The sequence below is a fragment of the Notamacropus eugenii genome, chromosome 1, assembly GCF_028372415.1.
Source record: "Notamacropus eugenii isolate mMacEug1 chromosome 1, mMacEug1.pri_v2, whole genome shotgun sequence".
Lineage (NCBI taxonomy): Eukaryota > Metazoa > Chordata > Mammalia > Diprotodontia > Macropodidae > Notamacropus > Notamacropus eugenii.
The window spans coordinates 567,422,520-567,440,476 of NC_092872.1; the positions used below are offsets into that span (position 1 = coordinate 567,422,520).

Sequence of the window (17,957 nt, forward strand, 5' to 3'; positions counted from 1 at the left end):
TGCTGACTAATTTGACTTATGGAGACTATCAGGCAATTAGAAAATGCCAATTTAATAAGTGCACCTATAATTTAAAAAAAGAAATAGTTGATGTAGGAGATAAGAGTACTGGGCTTGGAAGCAGAAAGCTCTGATTTCAAACTCCACTTCTTACACTTCCCTGTTGTGTGATTCTGGACAAGACAGTTAACCTCGCTGTGAATGAGAAACTTCGCTAGGATCTATCTACTAAGCCACAGATAGATTGCAATTCACATACTTATAGTATGAAATCCTCCACTAGAATTTGTTGCAAAAACAAAACAAACAGGTTTAATATGCTTTTCTAGAAATTATTTTCTTTTGTGACTCATAGATAACCAAAATGTAGATCCAGCGCTTTTGTTCACTCATTTGGGTCATTCGAGACTTTTAAGGATAGAAGATTCTTACTAGGTTTCTGGTCTTGGTCAAATTACTCAGTTTCCAAGGCCTGTTTTATATCTTCTAAAGGAGCATCACTGAGCCTTGATTTTAAGTCAGGAGATCTGACAGGTAACCTATCTCAGCCTCAATTTCCTTTCAAGTGAGGTCGGATTAGCTGACCCGTAAGACCCTTTCTATCTCTCAATCTGATTTTTGTAAATTTCATATTACCCGTAATAATAATTATAACGGTAGCAAATAAGATCACTAGATGAGTTTGCCTGGGAGACGAGGGAAAGGGATCCAGCAAGCTTAAATCCCTATTTGTTTTAGAATTAACTCCAAAATGTGTGTGAAGTCACTGTCCCGCTTCCCAAATGCCTGGAGACTTGCCCGGTCTGTGGAAGTCTTCATTATGAAGCCAGTGAGCAGTCATCAGTTCACCTCTGGAAAAAACAGCAGCCAGAGGCTCCTGATCTTAACGTATCCATCACTCGGACTAAAACTTATAATGTGGGGAAGTCAGGCCACATCTGGGGGCTCTGCCCTGTAAGGTGGAGCCGTAGCCAGCCTGCTCCTTCCTCCCACAGCTGTGCAAAAAAAAAAAAAAAAAAGTCAATGAGGTGGATCACATGGTCCTTCAGGAATGCGGTCGATGTGTATGGGTGGAGGGGGGAGGCGAGATAACTGGCTCCCCAGCCCAGTGACCTATCCTTTCCAGTCAGCTGCAAGAAAACAGGCAGAAACAGGGACCAATAGCTTTTCGGCGAGGCTCCCTGGGCCCGCCAATCCCAGGGTACTCAAGTAAGGGGGAAAAAAAGAAAAAAAAAAAGAAAAGAAAAGAAATGCTGCTCTGTAGGCTCGGCTGATCTCCGTTCTAAGAAATATAAGCCGGACTAGTGAGACGTAGAATGCACACTCAACACACACTCCAGGCACAGCGGATAACTGAGGCTTAAGGCATTCTCGCTGTACAGGAGTGAAGGAGGACAAGCAGCCAGAAGGAAACCCTGGCTGGCAGAAGTCAGTTCTAAGAAACTGGCGGCATTTGTTCAGCGGGATAGGATCGCTGATGGTGAGTGCTGCCACTCTAGCCAAGCGGGGTCTCCCTCCCCGAGGCGTCCCAACAGTTGGAGTTTCCTTGCCTAGCAGAAAGAGCAGTAGGAGGTGGGGGTGGAGGGGAGAGCTTCAGTGACGTGTCCAACTTCTTTGGGCAGCATATGTTGGGAGGAGATGCATTTTTCCCCCCTTCCTTTGGGGGAAAACTCCAGTATCCGTGATGTCGATTTCACTGGGTGGGGTGGGGAAGAGAAGATTTTTCTTTTTTTCTTTCTTTTTCTTTCCTTTCTTTTCTTTCTGTCTTCCTTTTCTTTTCTTTTTTTGCATTCCTCCCTTCCCTCCCAGTACTCTTCGAACTTAGCTTGACCATCCCAGGCAACATCAGAAAAACTGCTATATCACAGAATTGTGTTTCTCTGGAATGGGTTCTGTAGTCCCTTACAAAAGCACTACGACTGGGAACTCAGCCCTCTGCTATTGTTCTCATCAGCAGTTCCCATCAGGGAATTGTGTCCTGGCAAATCTGTACTGTTTATGGGTGTATCACTACTTATCAAGTGGTATTTTGTGTATGTCATCTGAAGCTGTGGAGCTCTTGAGTTGCATAGCAAGAAAGAAGGTAAGTAAGGCTATGTTGGCATCAGGGGTGTATATATCTCCTATAAAATAATTTGTTCTACTTCTGGAGGAAAGATCGTTGATTTTTACATTTTTGTTGGGAAAAGTATTTTGCCCTTACTTCACCTCAGAGTCCATTAATGCTAAGGAACTGAAGGCATCTATGATCTGATTGGCTAACAGGTGTCTTCTTTCCTCTTCCCCCCTCCTCCATCAGACACCCGTCATCATCCTCTCTTTGGGGTGCTCACCAGCTAATGTAAAATCAAAATTCATAGAGTTATTATTGGCAGACTTTTTTTCCTCCACATTTTGAGGAAAAAAAGCAGAACAACATAACCAAAAATTTAATGTCATTTTCAGTAATTGATTATTTTTAGTATGAGGCAAAATTTCCTATTTAATATTATTTACCAGAATAATACACAACCTGATTTTATCATTTTCTTCAGTTGTTATAAGGTAGCAGTTGAATCATTGATTCCATGTAAAAAATATTCAGGTGAGATTTCACTCTAATGCTCAGAAAAGGATTTGGAAGGAGTGGATTTAAAAACAGGAAAAAAAATGTAAAACCGCCTGTTCATTTTTTTTTTATTAAAAAAGACACAAATAACAAAGTATTTTCCCCAAATAGTTTTTTTTTTAAAAAGATGAACAGTGAAATTAGTTTGCATGCTTTTATTTATTAAGGATCTGCTTTCACAATACAATTTAGTGATATTGCAATACTTGTAGCTGGACACACAGTTGTGTTTTTTTTTTTTTAAACAAAATGAAAGCTGTAATTACTTTTAATAAGAAATATATGCTTATTCTGGGATACCCCAAATGTATTTTATTTAAATGCATATTTCTCTATTAGAAACTTACAGTGGCTATTTTAAAATTAAAATTTATAAAAATCAGTAGAAAAATAAAAATTACAAAAGTTGGAGAAAACTATTGCTAACTTTTAGAATTTTATTTTTGAGTTTTACTGTAGTGATAATGTCTCCATATCTTGAAATCCAATTATTCCTTGAAGTTTTTGTAGAAAACAACTCCTTGGGACTACATGATGATTTTCAGATTTCAGAATAAAATAAATGTTTGTATCTCTTTTGTATTTTAGATATTTCTAAGAAAGTTACTTTAATGGGGAGAAAAATGCTCTATTTGATTTTATTGGATTTAATAACTGAAGAAAATGCAGTGATGATCGTTTTGTGACTGCTGTTGGTAAAGCAATTATAGGATTCCACTGCTGGAAAAGCACTGCCGTCATGATCAAAATGTGAATATTTCCATGATATTGTTCTTTCAATTGTACAAAGCAAAGTTGAAAAGTTAGGAATAAATGTATACTGTACATACATTAAAATGCATCGAAACTGCATTGGTTCCATAATTTCAGTGACATGGTCCACAGAAGGGAGGAAGGAGTGTATTCCAGGCATTGGAAAGATACTGTGAAAAGACACTGCGGTGGGAGACAGAATGCAGAGTTATTGAAAAGAAGGCCAAAAATCTGGAAAAGAAGGTTGGATCAAGATTATGAAGGACTTTATATGCCAATATGAAGGATTGATGTTTTCTCCCAGGGTTGATGAGTAGGTTCTGAATGATTTTGAATAGGATAGTGACATGATCATGTTTGTGCTTTTGGCAGAAGGGAGAGAATGGAAACCAGGAATGCTATTTGGAGTCTATTGCAAAAGTTCAGGACAGGGGATGAAGACTTTAATTAGGGTAGTTGCTCTTAGTTGAAAGGAGATAGATTACACAGAGATGTTACGGAGGGAGAATCAATAAGACTTGGTAAATGATTTCATATGGTTAACTTGGAGGTTATAAATCTAGCTGACTAGAAGGATGGAGGCATCCTCAGCAGAAACAGAGGAGATTGGAGAAAGAGTAGATTCATGTGGGAAGGCAATTAATTTCAGTTTGTACACATTGAGTTCAATAACATGACATCAATTTGGAGAAGCCCAGAAGTTTGTGATGTGAAAACGGGAGTTCAGGAGTGGGCATGGTTGGATAATAATAATAATGGTAATGATAGTGTTAATGATAGCTAACATTTATATGGTACCTACTACATACCAGACAGTGCTAAGTGCTTTGTGTTTTTTTTATTTCTTTTGATCCTCACAACAACTCTGAGAGGTAGGTGTCATTATTATTCCCATTGTACAGATGAAGAAAATTGAGGCAGAGGTTAAGTGACTTGCCCAAGGTTTACACAGCTAGTGTGTGTCTGAGACAGAATTTGAATTCAGGTCTTTCTGCCATTAGATTGTAAGTTCCTTCAGGGCTAAGACTGTCTTTTGCCTTTTCTATATCCCCAGCAATTAGCATAGTATATAGTAGGTGCTTAATAAATATTTATTGATTGATTTACTCCAAGCCTGGAGCTCAATTGACTAAGCTACCTAAAAGATATGGAAGTTACCTGTTTAAAGCAGAAGGAAGCTCATGAAATCACCAGGAGAGAAAGTGTAATGAGAGAAGACCTAGGACAGAGTCCTTGGGGACAACCATAGTTAGGATGCAGTACATGAATGATGATCTAGAAAGGGTGTCTGAGGAGTGGTCGGGAAGATGGATGGAAAATCAGAAAGCAAAATCACTAAAGCTGAGGAAAGATAAATTATCCAGTAAAAAGGAGAGGTAACATTGTCAAAGTGCTACAGATAGGACAAGAAGGATGAGAATTTAGAACAGACCGTCAGATTTAAGAATGAAGATATTGCTGGTAACCTTGGAGAGATTATTTTGTTTCAATTGAGTGGTGATGTGTTGGAAGCTAGATTACAAGGTTTTGAAACTTAAGTAGGAGAGGAAATTATCTCAATAAACTCTTGCATGAATGTAGCATATGCTTGGGAGACATCTTTGCTGAAGTTTGTTCCATTGAATCATTTTTTTCTTTGTAAACAACAAATGTTAGAATGAGATACTATGTTTTTTTACATGTCAGTCAATTTTGTGACTGTGAGATGTGGTCTCTTCTGCAAAATCATCTATGAGAGTTTATCTATTCTCCTCCACCTTTCCATCAGGGACAACAATAATGCATGCGTAGATCATCTTCATAAAGCTTTTATGGAGGTGAGAAAAGTAGGTATATTATTTGATATTTGCTGATGTCTTACTGGCCATTTTAAATCAATCATTGTACCATCTCTTCTTTTGCAAACTTCTATTTTGAGATCTTAAAACTTGATATTTGGTGTCTTTAAAATTGTGCTTTCTTCTGCAAGGATTTTTTTGCTGTGTATTTAGTCATTTTTTAGATGTCATCCACAAATATCTTTAGGGTGATTTGCCATAGAGGAATCTCACATTAAGTTTTTTCCCTTAAGCTGTTTTTCACTGTTTTGCAAGGCTCTATTTCTCCTAATCTTCTGTCATCCCCTCTATATTTGGCAAATGTTTGTACTGCTTACTGTTGCTGTCTTTGGCAACCATGTCTTGGAGAAATGTTGGTTGGCAAGAGGATCAAGCAGTTGCTGGCAGAGGCAGTTTCTGGGCTTTTTAGTCTCTTCATTTTGTCAGCTGTTTTACATTGGTAAAGTCTTCATGACAAAACCCTCATGTGGTGGAATTCTAGACTTATGGAGCCTCAGAACTCAACTGGTTACATTTCCTCTTTAAGGTTCTAAAGGTACCCCTGAAGGACAGTTGGGCTTTTCTTCTGATATCAGTTAAAGCCTCCACCTGATGTTTTCAATATTTTCACCAAGGATTAGTGCCTCACTGATATTTTCTCAATAGAACTGATAGCCAATCAATATCAAGTAGCTTTTATAAAGAGATATTTAATAAGAAAATATATCAAGAACAGAAGTACAAATATATTCCTCCTTCCACCCTGAACCAGAAGAACATTCTCTTTGCACTACCTTGGTGTCCCTGGAGACAGTGGCTGCCACAAACATTCATTCTACCACTCTGTTCACTTTGGGGTGAAGCACACCTGATTGAGGAGGCTCTCTTGCTTGCAGGACACAGTGTCTTAGCTGCTAGGTCAGTAAAGTTCTGACTGGGTCAAGCAGTTTGCTATTCAGGGCTGAATTCCTTCCCATGCATAGGTCTCATGGACCTCGGAGTCTCTTCTAATCTTTCCAAACTCAAAAAGTCAAAGCTCGGTCGTTTTACCTCTAATATCCCTTTATCACTGATCTGGTACAAACAAACATAGTAGGTACAGAAGAAAAAGAAAGTATCTCTTCACAGGCTGTATGCAGCTCATAAGGAAATTGCCTTCACCCCAACAATGCCCTGAGAACCAGACCCTCATTGGCTAGTGGAGGAAGACGAAGAGGACTTTGGGAGTAGGGAGGGAGTTCCTGGGATTTAGGATGGGAAGAGGAACCTAGGAAATAGACAACTAAAAAGAGATGGTAATTGTTAGAATCAGTGTCTTTATTTTTATTCATTTCTGATGTCTTTGGGGTTGACAATTTATTTAATCAATTCTTTTTGATTTTATATTGATTTTGATGTAGCACTGATTCCAGAAGAACTCTTATACTATATTGTACAGGCCTTCCCTCTTGTCCCAAATTGTTAGTGCCTTGTCCCTCCTGAAATTACCTTGTATTGTTTGCTGTGAACTTTGTATTTACTTGTCTGTTTACATGTTGGTTCCTCAAAGTTCCTGGAAGAAGAGGATTTTTTTTAATTTTTATTTTTGTATCTTCAGATCCATGTATAAGTGTTTTGTGTATAGTAGCTCTTCAGGAAATATTTTTTGAATGAATTTGAATTGTGGAATTCCTTCCTTCTTGAAATTGGCATACTGCTAAGTTTTGACCTCTCATTCACATGGTCGTATTCTGACATTAATTATAGGGGTTTAATAATTATGATGTAAATTAGAATCTACGTTATGGAAGGAGATGCTGATCTGTATTAATAGAGGGAGTTTGTTTCTGGAGAACAGGTGTAGGGCATCGAGTGTTAGACTGGAGGGGCAGCTAGGTGGTGCAGTGAATAGAGCACTAGTGCAGGAGTTGATAGGACCTGATTTCAAATTTCACCTCAGACACTTGACACTCACTAGCTGTGTGACCTTGGGCAAGTCATTTAACCCCAATTGCCTCATCCTGGGTCATGTCCAGTCATCCTGAGGAATATCTGGTCACTGGATTCAGATGGCTCTGGAGGAGAAGTGAGGCTGGTGACCTGCACAGCCTTCCCTCACTCAAAACAAAGTCAAGTGTGAGTCATGTCATTATTTCTCTGATAGCATGCTCTTCTTCGGCAACGAAGGACAAACACACACACACACACACACACACACACACACACACACACACACATTGGAAGTTAAAACTTTAAGAGCTGAGGTCAATTCCTGCCTCAGAGATTTACTTGTTATTTGGGCTGATCACTTTACCTTTCTCAGTTTTCTCATCCTTAAAATGGGAATAAAAATAGCAATTACTTCATAGGGTATAAAAGAAAAATAGCTTTTAAAGTGTCTTGCAAATCTGAAATCCTAGTGCTGGTCCAAAAAAATTAGAAATTGTTGATGTGCACCTATTTACTCTTTTTTATAGTAGGCACGAAAAACGTTTGTTCATTTCATGTGCAATGAACTTCTTTCCTGAGAGCATTCTGTAGTATAAACTGAACCTGTGTTCAAATCACAGCTCTTGTTATCTGCTGTCTGTGAGTATGGAAAAATCATTTAAACTCTTGGATGTCATTTTCTTCTCTGTAAAATGAGGAAATTGAGCAAGATGATGTTTAATGTCTCTTCCAGCTCAAAATCTTTTGCTCTCGTATCTTGTGAACTAAAAAAATGACATATTTTTAGTATGAACTTTGAGGGTAACCTTGTTATTTTCCAATCTTTAGGAAGCACTATTTGAGATTTAGATTGGTGGCCCCAAACCTGATCTGAGTGAAAAAGCAGTTTAACTGAAAGTTATATTGGATTGATTTAACTGGTTGTTGTTTTTTATTGCTCATTCATATGGGTGGGGACTGTGCTGTGAAGTTTAATCCTGAAAGCTCCCAAAAACCCTAATTCCGTAAGTAAAAAGTGCTTGTGACCTTTTAATATTTATCCTGGAGAAAAAGATGGACTTCCTATCTTTTTATTTTAAATCTACATTGCTGTACTGACATAACTTTTTAAAAGTTCCATTTTGTCTATTTTGGTGATGGTGGGTAGATAGAGTAGAAAAATCACCAAGTTCTGAGCAAATTCATATGGAAAATATGTGTTCATTAACGGTGCATTTAACATTTTGGAAGCAAAATGTACAGTCAGCTCTGTTTTGTTGAATCAAAGTGCATATGAGACATATAGAACCAGAGATCTGGAGTTAGAAAGGACTACAGAGGGCAACTAGTCTATTTCATGATCTTATCAGTGAAGACATTTGAAACTCAGCAAAGTTAAATGTCTTGTCCAAAGTCTCATAGCTAGTAATTTTCAGAGGAGAGATTTGAGTCAAGGTCCTTCTACTCCAGAGCTAGTGCCCTGAGAGTTAGCATCTGTTTTGCTTAATTACCTTCCTTGGACCATATTCTCAGTAGTTACCCTTCAGTCCTGCAGGGAAACCCTTTCAAATCCAAATGTATAATTACCCAGGGCTAAGGGAGGACTTTGCCTGAAAAGGAAAATGCTTCATAGAGGTGTTTTGTGTTTGTTTGGAAGATAATGCTGTTTATTCTGAGTAGTGAGCATGTTGCAAACAGACAGTATAGGGTCAGACAGACTATTTTCTAGTTGCTTTTGATTTTTCATAATATGATTTATTTGTATTTGAAGCCCTGTGAACACCTACAATAAATATAAATTATCAGCAACACATTAAAAGTCAGGATGAATTATCTTAGCACCATCTTACCTCTTCTCCTATCGACTGGTTTGAATAATCAAAAGAAAATTGTTAACATAAAGATAGTTGAAATATTCTTGTTTGTTTTCTTAGTTATTTTTCTCTATGACAGATATCCCTGCAAGAATCACCAAAAGTTTAAATGTTTACTGGCCTCAAATCATAATGTAGTATTTAGTTGGGAAATTGCAAATCACTCAAAAAAGTAATTTATCATTATTGTATTCAGTGATTTCCTATTTGGATCAACAGGTTTTTTTTTTAAAAGTAATTTAGTGCTATGTGAAATTCCATAGTTGGTAATAATTGCATCTATAGGTGGCATGCAGATTTCAATTCCTTATAGCATGCTATTGTATAAGAAGTATTTGCATATCGTGGAAAGAACTTTGAAATCTAAATGTCTTTTTGATAATAAATGTTTATGTATGTGTGTATGTATGTGTGTGTATATATGTATATATAGACATACACATAGATATACAGACATATACATATAAATACACACATACATATAGATGTGTGTGAATATATATGTATATCTATCTAGTTGTCTATCTATTATGTTTCTATACCTGTATGATTCTGTTGGATAAAGTCACTATATGTATTTCAAGGTCATCCCTCATACTGTGAACATATTTTCTCATATTTATTTCCTGAATTCCTCTTTCTTCTCGGCTAGGTTCAGGTGCCATTCCTTCCTCTGAGCTGGAAGTGATCTCTCTTATTAGATTTTCTTGGAACATTTTGCATGTAATTGTCCTCTCTCCATACCATGTATTATACTGATTTGTTTATATATATCTTATCCCCTCCCTTCCCCCTCGCCCAGATCATAATCTCTCTGAAGACAGAGACTACTGTTATTTTTTCCAGTTTTATATCTCTTTTATCAATTAATCAATAAGTATTTATTAAACTCTAGACATTGCGTTAAACATTTATTTCAGGATCTTCTCAAACACCCATTAGGTTTCAGTTGGTTGTATTGATGCAAATGAAGTTAGCACTCTGAGTTGGAGCTATGTGTGGTCGTTAGTTTTTTTTTCTATTCTGCTACTACTGAAAGAGCCTTACCTTGTTCAGCTATCTTGCAAATACTACATAAAAAATGATTCAATTTCTCAAACACTTGAGTCATATGGGAAATAATGCATAATAGTAGATCACAGATTCATGTTCAGTCCATTGACTACACTATTAAAAAAGCCAAAGCTTAATGTCATTTACACAGGCAATCAGTGGACAAGATCAGAAGAAATACTTCTCACAAAGGAATGGGGAAATAAAGATTCCTTTCTCCAAAATATCAGTCTGAGTAGCAGAGTATATGTTCTTTTCATGTGTTGTTAAATTGGGAAGACATGTATTTAGGTTTTAGGTTGAGCAAAAAAACAAATATCCTACTTTATGAATTAAAAATATAGTTGAGATAGAGAATTTGTAGAGAAAATGAAACAAAGGGTAGACTAATTTCTGGGAGACCACAGAATCTCAGGTTTGGGAAGGACTTCATAGACTATTTAGTTCAAATCATACCTTTCTACATTCTCCAGCATTCCTGACAGGTGATGATCCAGACATCACTGGGAGACCTGCAGCAAAGGGGGAACTCACTAGTTCTTGAGACAGTCCATTCTATATCACTTATCAGCTACTTAAATAGTGTTTTGACAATTATTTTATTTGATGATTAAATGAGCAGCTATACATGGTACTGGATTTTAATTAATTGATGCAGAAGATTTTGATAGATTAATCCGAGGTTTTTATGGCAAAGATCAAGATTATATTTCAGTCACTTTATGAGCTCATAGGTACGGATCTTGAACCATGAATAAAGGATAACTATTAGTATCTTTAGATATAGGTAATCTCTGTAGATATTTTATTCTTTTTAAAAAAATTTATTTATTCTGAACTTAAGAACTACAACAGCCATTTCCATAACATAGTAGAATAGAAAAAAAATTGCACTTGAAACTGCAAATCTATTATGTACAAAGTTATCATATAACTTTCTTTTTTCCCCTTTTTTCTTACCTCCCAGACAGCTACCATTAGCCACAAATATGTATATAAATATATACATATATATTTATACATGTAAAATCATTCCATACATAGTTATCATTATCACTTCTTCCTCTGAATGCAGATAGTAACTAATTTCATAGGCACTTTGCAGTTAATTTGGGTGTTATAATAGTAAAAATGATTTAGTCACTCAAAGTTGTTCTTCAAACAATATTAAAACAATGTTCTCTTGGCTCTGCTTATTTGGCTCTTCATTATTTCATGCGAGTCTATTCATGTTTTTCTAAGGTCACTGAACTCATCATTTCTCATAACATAGTAGTATTCCATCACAATCACATACCAGAACTTGTTCAGCCATTCCATCCAGTTAATGGGCAGCAGGAGATTTGGAATTCAGGAAATATTGGTCATAAACTGTAGTGAACCTTTGGCCATATTGGCCAGACTCTTAAGGAATCTGAACATTTGTAACACTGATGTAACTGGACCAGATTGAATCTGAGCACTTTCATGGAAACAAGATGGACCAGAAATACAGAAATACAAAAAGACTGTGGGAGGGATCTAGGAGTGGCCAAGTAGTCCGGGGTGACTGGAGGAGGGCTCTAGGGAGGATCTTGATGGCAATGGCCAGTAGACTGGGGTGACTGTGAGGTAACAGAGAAGGGCCAGAAACTCCAGGGACCTGGACCAAGTTGTCAAGGGAGAATGAGGTCTAGATAGGATCAAGGGTGGAAAGTCTAAGGTGGGGCCAGGTGCAGACCCTGTAAGGCCATTTGACTGGGTTGGGTAGATGCCTCAGGCAAATGCCAGATCAAGTGAGAAGATTCCAGAAGAGTTCAAGGGGGTTTCCAGAGCCTGTATCCCATCAGAAGAAGTCCTCTGTTTTCTCTGTAAATTTGGTGTCAGAGTCCTCTGCTAAGAGGCAGCAGCAGAAGGAGTGGTGGTCCCTTCTTAAGCCCAAGGACTAAGGAGAGAAGAGAAAGTTTAGAATGTATACAGTGGAGACTATCCATTAGGCACGAGTAAAAGAGTTGCTTTGCTGCAGTGAAGGTTGAGATTAGATTTCATAAATTTATAGTGGATTCATTTGACAAGGTTAGCAACATTCTTCCATCTCATCATTCTTTATCTCTCATAGGTTCTGAGGAGTATGGTCAAGGTCATACAGGACTGGGATTTGGCAAGGCAAGAGTAGTTGCCTTGGCACAGGGTTGTAAGGTGACAAAGGATTCAAGAGATCTTTACCCTTGCTCACAAGGGGCAGCTAGGTGGTACAGTAGATAGAGCACCAGTGCAGAATTTGAGGAGGACCTGAGTTCAAATCTCAGCTCAGACACTTGACACTCACTAGCTGTGTGACCTTGGGCTACTCACTTGACCCCAATTGCCTCATCCTGGGTCATGTCCAGTCATCCTGATGAATGTCTGGTCACTGGATTCAGATGGCTCTGGAGGAGAAGTGAGGCTGGTGACCTGCACAGCCCTCCCTCACTCAAAACAAAGTCAAGTGCAAGTCATGTCATCATTTCTCTGATGCCATGGTCTTCTTTGGCAATGAAAGATGAACACACATATATACCCTTGCTCACATCACTGGCTCCTTCCCATTCACATTTTTTAAATGCTCATTTGTCCCCTAAAAATACTCTGCCCTTCATTATTTGTCATACATTTATCATTCTTTTTTCTACCGTTTACTATGAAACTCCTTAGGAAAAGTTACCTTTACTGCTTCTAATTTCTCACCAAACTTCCTCTCCTGAACTCAAGGATTTTGGATTCCACCCCTTACTCTACTGAAACTGTACTTTCTGATATCATCAATGGCCTAATTGCCAAATCCATTGGTGTTTTTTGAGTCTTCACTGACCTTTTTTCATATTTTTACACTGTTGGTCATGTCCTGTTAGATACTTTCTCCTGTTGTTTCAAAGACATCATACTTGCCATGTTCTACTCCTGACTCTTTCTTTTCTGTTTCCTTCAGTTCTTCTTTTTAAAAAAGGTTATATTTATTTTTTTCTGATTACATGTAAAAGCAATTTTTAACATTTGTTTTTTTTAAATTTTGAGTTCCAAATTCTCTCCCTCCCTTTCTCCTTTCCCCCCATTAGAGGACAACAATTTGATATAGATTATACATGTGTGGTCATGCAAAACATTTCCATATTAACCATATTGCAAAGGAAAAGGCAGAACAAAAGAAAAATAAATATATAATAAATTTTTAAAGAGCATTAGTTCCTTCACTGGAAGTGGATAGCATTTTTCATCACAAGTCCTTTAAAACACATCATTGTATTGCTGAGAATAGCTAAGTCATTCATAGTTGATCATCGTATGATATTTCTGTTACTGTCCTTTACTTATTCTTCAACCTTTTCCTGACCCCTTAAATTCTCTAAGGGTTTCTCCTTGGCCCTTGTATTGCCAATGAAATATTCACAGCACCAATACAGCCATGAATATGCTGGCACAATTCTGAATTGCAAAATACAACAGATTCTCCACACTGAAGATAGAACCAAAGCATTTATTCAGACATCAGAAAGCCAAATCCCAACACCAAAAGCCAAATCCGTCATAGTAACAAAGAAATCTATACACAATAACAATGCAGAGGGCAATACCAGCCCCAAGCCTTCCCTCTGTTAGGAAAAACTAGCTCCCTTAAACAAAATCACAAACAAGTTCTCTCACCCCTGCTAGTCAATTGCCTTTCTCAGCTCTGATTGCTTTCTAACTTCCTCTCAGCTCTGCTCTAGCCCTGCCTCTTCCTGTTCTACCCTTCTTGATCCACCCCTTCCTATTCTATGTGACTTAGCCATATGTGACTCAGGCTTCCATGTGACTTAAGTAGGTCACATGGGCTTATTAATGGGTGGTAAATATCTTCCCATTAAGAAGCAAAATTACATTAACAATAAGCAAAAATGTATTATCAATACCACCCTCTTTCCAGAATCACAGAACTTCTGATTTGGAAGGGATTTCAGTAAGCAGTCTGAGCCAACCCAGACCTGACGAAGATTCCCTCTTGGGCCTAACCACCAACTGGTCATCTAGCCTCTGCTTGAAGATCTTCACTGAGGACCACCTCCTTGCCTCTTGGGGTAGCCCATTTCACTTTAGGATAGCTCTAATTTTAAGAAGAATTTCCTTACTTTATACCTAAGCATTTATCTCTGTAATTCCAACCCCTTGCTATGAGTTCTGCTTTCTGGGACCAAGCTGAATAAGGCTGTTCTTTTTCTGTATTTCCTTCTTCCAATATTTGCCATTCCTCTTCTCCTCCACCTGCCCTCCCCCCCCCCCCCCCAAATCTCCTGCAGGTTAAACTGGTCTGTTTAGCATGAACTCTAGCTTCCTCAGCAGCTTTATCTCCTTTGGACACTCACCAGCTTATCAATGTCCTTTCTAAAATGCTGTATGAAAGGAGGGAAAGGTTAGCACTTCCCTTACCAAGGATGGAAGAAGTCTTGGTTGTCTTTACAACACATAAAATTAATATATTGTATTGTCTAACCATGTTCTTTTGGAGGCAACTTGAAGTAGTGGATAGGGCGTTAGACCTGGAGTCAGCAACAGTGAGGATCAAATTCTGCCTCAGGCACTTATTCTATGACTCTGGTCAAGTCACTTAACCATCACTTCCCAGTGACTCCTCCTTTCCACATAGAATATTTTGTATGTTTTGTAGCAAAAAAATACAGTTAAGGAAAACAAATCAGTACATTGGCCATGTCTGCACATTTATGCCCCATTTTACCATCTCTTTGCCAATAGTTAGAAGGCACACATCATTATTAGAGAAGTAAAGTCTTTTATTGTTTTCTGCTCCCTTATTCTGGTCATTGTTTAAGTTTTTCTTCTGGTTCTACTTATCTCTGCATCATTCCATACAAGTTTTTATCCACGAGGTGTCTTTCATCTCTTCAATCCAATTGATTCTGTCATTCAATCAGTAAGCATATATTAAATGCTCACCACGTGCCTAGCACTGTTCATTCTGCTTCTGTAATATTTCTTGGCTAATGCTCCTACTCAGACTGGGAGAGAAACAGCAACAGTTACTATTGATAATCATTGTAAAGCTAGGAGGGTCCAGAGGAGCCCTTAGGCAGGGGCCATTGGCGTCCCAGCTTCAGAGTGCAGTAGGTTTACGGTTTTGGGAGAGTAGAGGAGAGGACAGGGAGGGAGCCAGTAAAAGCCCAAACAAGAAAGGTCCTGCCAGAAGTATTGCAAGAGCCTTCCGGTCTCTGCTCTTTCTGCTTATCTGATCCATCCTTCATAGCACTGCCAGAATGATCTTTCCTAAAGAGATAAAGTCTTGTCACACTTTTGCTTAAAAATCTTCAATGGTTTTCTTTTACCTCCCAAATAAAGTTCAAATGCCTGACATTCAAAGGGCTCCACCAACTGATACCACTTTAACTTTCTAGCCTCATTTCATACTTCTTCTTTCTACATGTTCTACACTTTAGCGCAGGGGTGGGGAACCTGCAGCCTCGAAGCCACATGTGACCTTCAAGGTCCTTAGGTTCAGCCTTTTGACTGAGTACAAGTTTTTATTAAGGGAATTTGTTCTGTGAAGTTTGGATTCAGTCACAGAGCTACACTTGAGGACTGAAAGGGCTACATGTGGCCTTGAGGCCGTGGGTTTCCTACCCCAGCTTAGCCCAGCTGCGCAATTGCTGTGCCAAACAAATATGTTCTACTATAACTTCCTCAGACTCTTCCCTTTGTCAGTGCTATTCAATTCCTACCAGTCCTTTAAAACCCACCTCGGGTACTACTTCTCCATGAATTTCTTCCTGTTTTCTCTAATTTATAATTACTATTTCCCTCAGACCTCATGTAGCCTTTATTTTGTACTTATCTTATGCTATGATATGGGCAGCTAGGTGGTATAGTAGGTAGACTGCTAAGTCTAGAGTCAGGAAGACATCTTCCTGAGTCAAATCTGGCCTCAGACCCCACTAGCTGTGTAGGATCCCGGACAACTCACTAAACCCTGTTTATCTCAGTTCTGTCATATGTAAAATGATCTGGAGAAGGAAATGGCAAACAGCTTCAGTCTCTTTGTCAAGAAAACCCCAAATAAGGTCATGAAAGGTTACATATAACAGAACACAATAACAAATGATACAATATACAAGACCGTGTGATAATACTGTCTGTCTGGATGTCATGTCCTCCTTCTAGACTATAAGCTTCATGGTAGCAAGGACTGTGCCTTCAATTTTATATTACCTTATTACTTAGACCCAGCATTCCGTACAGCTCTTTGTTGCCTGGTGACAAATCTATTCAAAATGTCTGCAGTGTTTTGAGAAGTTGAGTTGCCAAATGACATAACATATGAATAGTTTTTTGCAAACTTTTAAGTACTATAAAGGTACTTGTCATCATCATCATTACTACTGGGTGTTTTGGTACTATTGTCACCTCCATATCTGATTTGCTGTGTCAAATCTTAATCTTCTCATCTCTGATTCTTCTCCTCTCCTAAACCCTGGGGATATAGTTTGGTACTCCGTTTAGAAATGGTGGGTAAATTGACGATTGAATATTGAAAATGGTTACTCATTTCATAGAAGTGTTGCAAGAACTGAAATTATCAATGTTTATTTTCAGTAGACTGAGTACCTTTATGTAACCAAAAAACTCCATTCTAATAGTAATCTTCACCCCTGACTCCTTCATATCATTTCATAAATGCTCAATGGATATTTAAGGGAGAAAAATTCATTGAAACCCATAAACATATCTGGAAAAGTCACCTAAAAGCAGCTCTCCTGACAGATGAAGAGGATACTTCCAAATGCTAAGAGCACTGACTTTGTAAAATTAAAATATAAAAAGCATTATTTTTGAAAAACCAAATGAAGGAAGTTGAATAATTAAACAGTAGGCTTTTTGATTATCATATTCTTATGAAACATGAGTATATACTTTTCACAAAAAAAATTCTAGAGATATTCACATTTAAAGATTGTAGTAGTCTGGGATAAGAACTCATGGTTTGACAAAAATTTCTGGGAAAACTGGATAATAGTGTGGCAGACACTGGGCATAGACCAATGTCTAACACCATACATAAGAATAAAGTGTAAATGGATACATGACCTGGGTATAAATATTGATACTATAAGCAAATTAGGGGAGCAAGGAATAGTGTATTTGTCAGACTTATGAAGAATGGAGAAATTTTTGACCCAAAAAGAGACAGAGAATGTTATGAAGTGCAAAATGTACAATTTTGGTTACATTAAATTGAAAAGTTTTTGCAAAAACAAACCCAGTGCAACAAAGATTAGGAGGGAAGCAGAAAACTGGGAAAGAATTTTTGCAAGAATTTTTGCATAATTCATATGTTATGTCATTTTGCAAGTCAGTGATAAAGGACCTCATCTCTAAAATATATAGAGAACTGAGCAAAATTTACAAGAATACAAGTCATTCCCCAATTGATAAATGGTCAAAGGTTATGAACAGATAGTTTTCAGAGGAAGAAATTAAAGCTATCTATAGTCATATGAAAAAAATGCTTTAAATCACTATTGATTAGAGATATGCAAATCAAAGCAACTCTGAGGTACCACATCACACCTATCAGATTGGCCAACATGACAAAACAGGAAGATGATAAATGTTGGAGAAGATGTGAGAGAGTTGGAACACTAATTCATTGTTGGTAGAGCTGTGAGCTCATGCAACCATTCTGGAGAGCAATTTGGAACTATGCTCAAGGGGCTACAAAAGTGTGCATACCCTTTGACCCAGCAATATTGCTCCTAGGACTGTATCCCAAAGAGATCATAAAAATGGGAAAGGGTCCCACATGCACAAAAACATTAATAGCAGCTCACTTTGTGGTGGCCCCAAACTGGAAATCAAGGGGATGCCCCTCAATTGGGGAATGGCTGAACAAGTTGTGGCATATGAGTGTAATGGAATACTATTGTACTATAAGAAATGATG

The 17,957-nt window shown here is 37.8% G+C and overlaps 1 protein-coding gene and 1 pseudogene across 4 annotated transcripts in view; both read left to right on the forward strand.

The window, feature by feature from the left end:
* The first annotated feature begins 1,146 nt into the window (after positions 1 to 1,146).
* Positions 1,147 to 17,957, forward strand: part of ARHGEF10 (Rho guanine nucleotide exchange factor 10) — a 222,008-nt gene continuing 205,197 nt past the window's right edge. For 3 of the 4 annotated variants that reach the window (XM_072634362.1, XM_072634365.1, XM_072634367.1), the window contains exon 1: positions 1,147 to 1,480. The gene's annotated coding sequence lies outside the window, so the exon portion shown is untranslated. Of the gene's footprint in view, positions 1,481 to 1,720; positions 2,084 to 17,957 lie in introns of those variants that run through there. The other variant, XM_072634363.1, reaches the window with a different exon arrangement.
* Positions 14,396 to 14,510, forward strand: LOC140521900 (U6atac minor spliceosomal RNA; annotated as a pseudogene).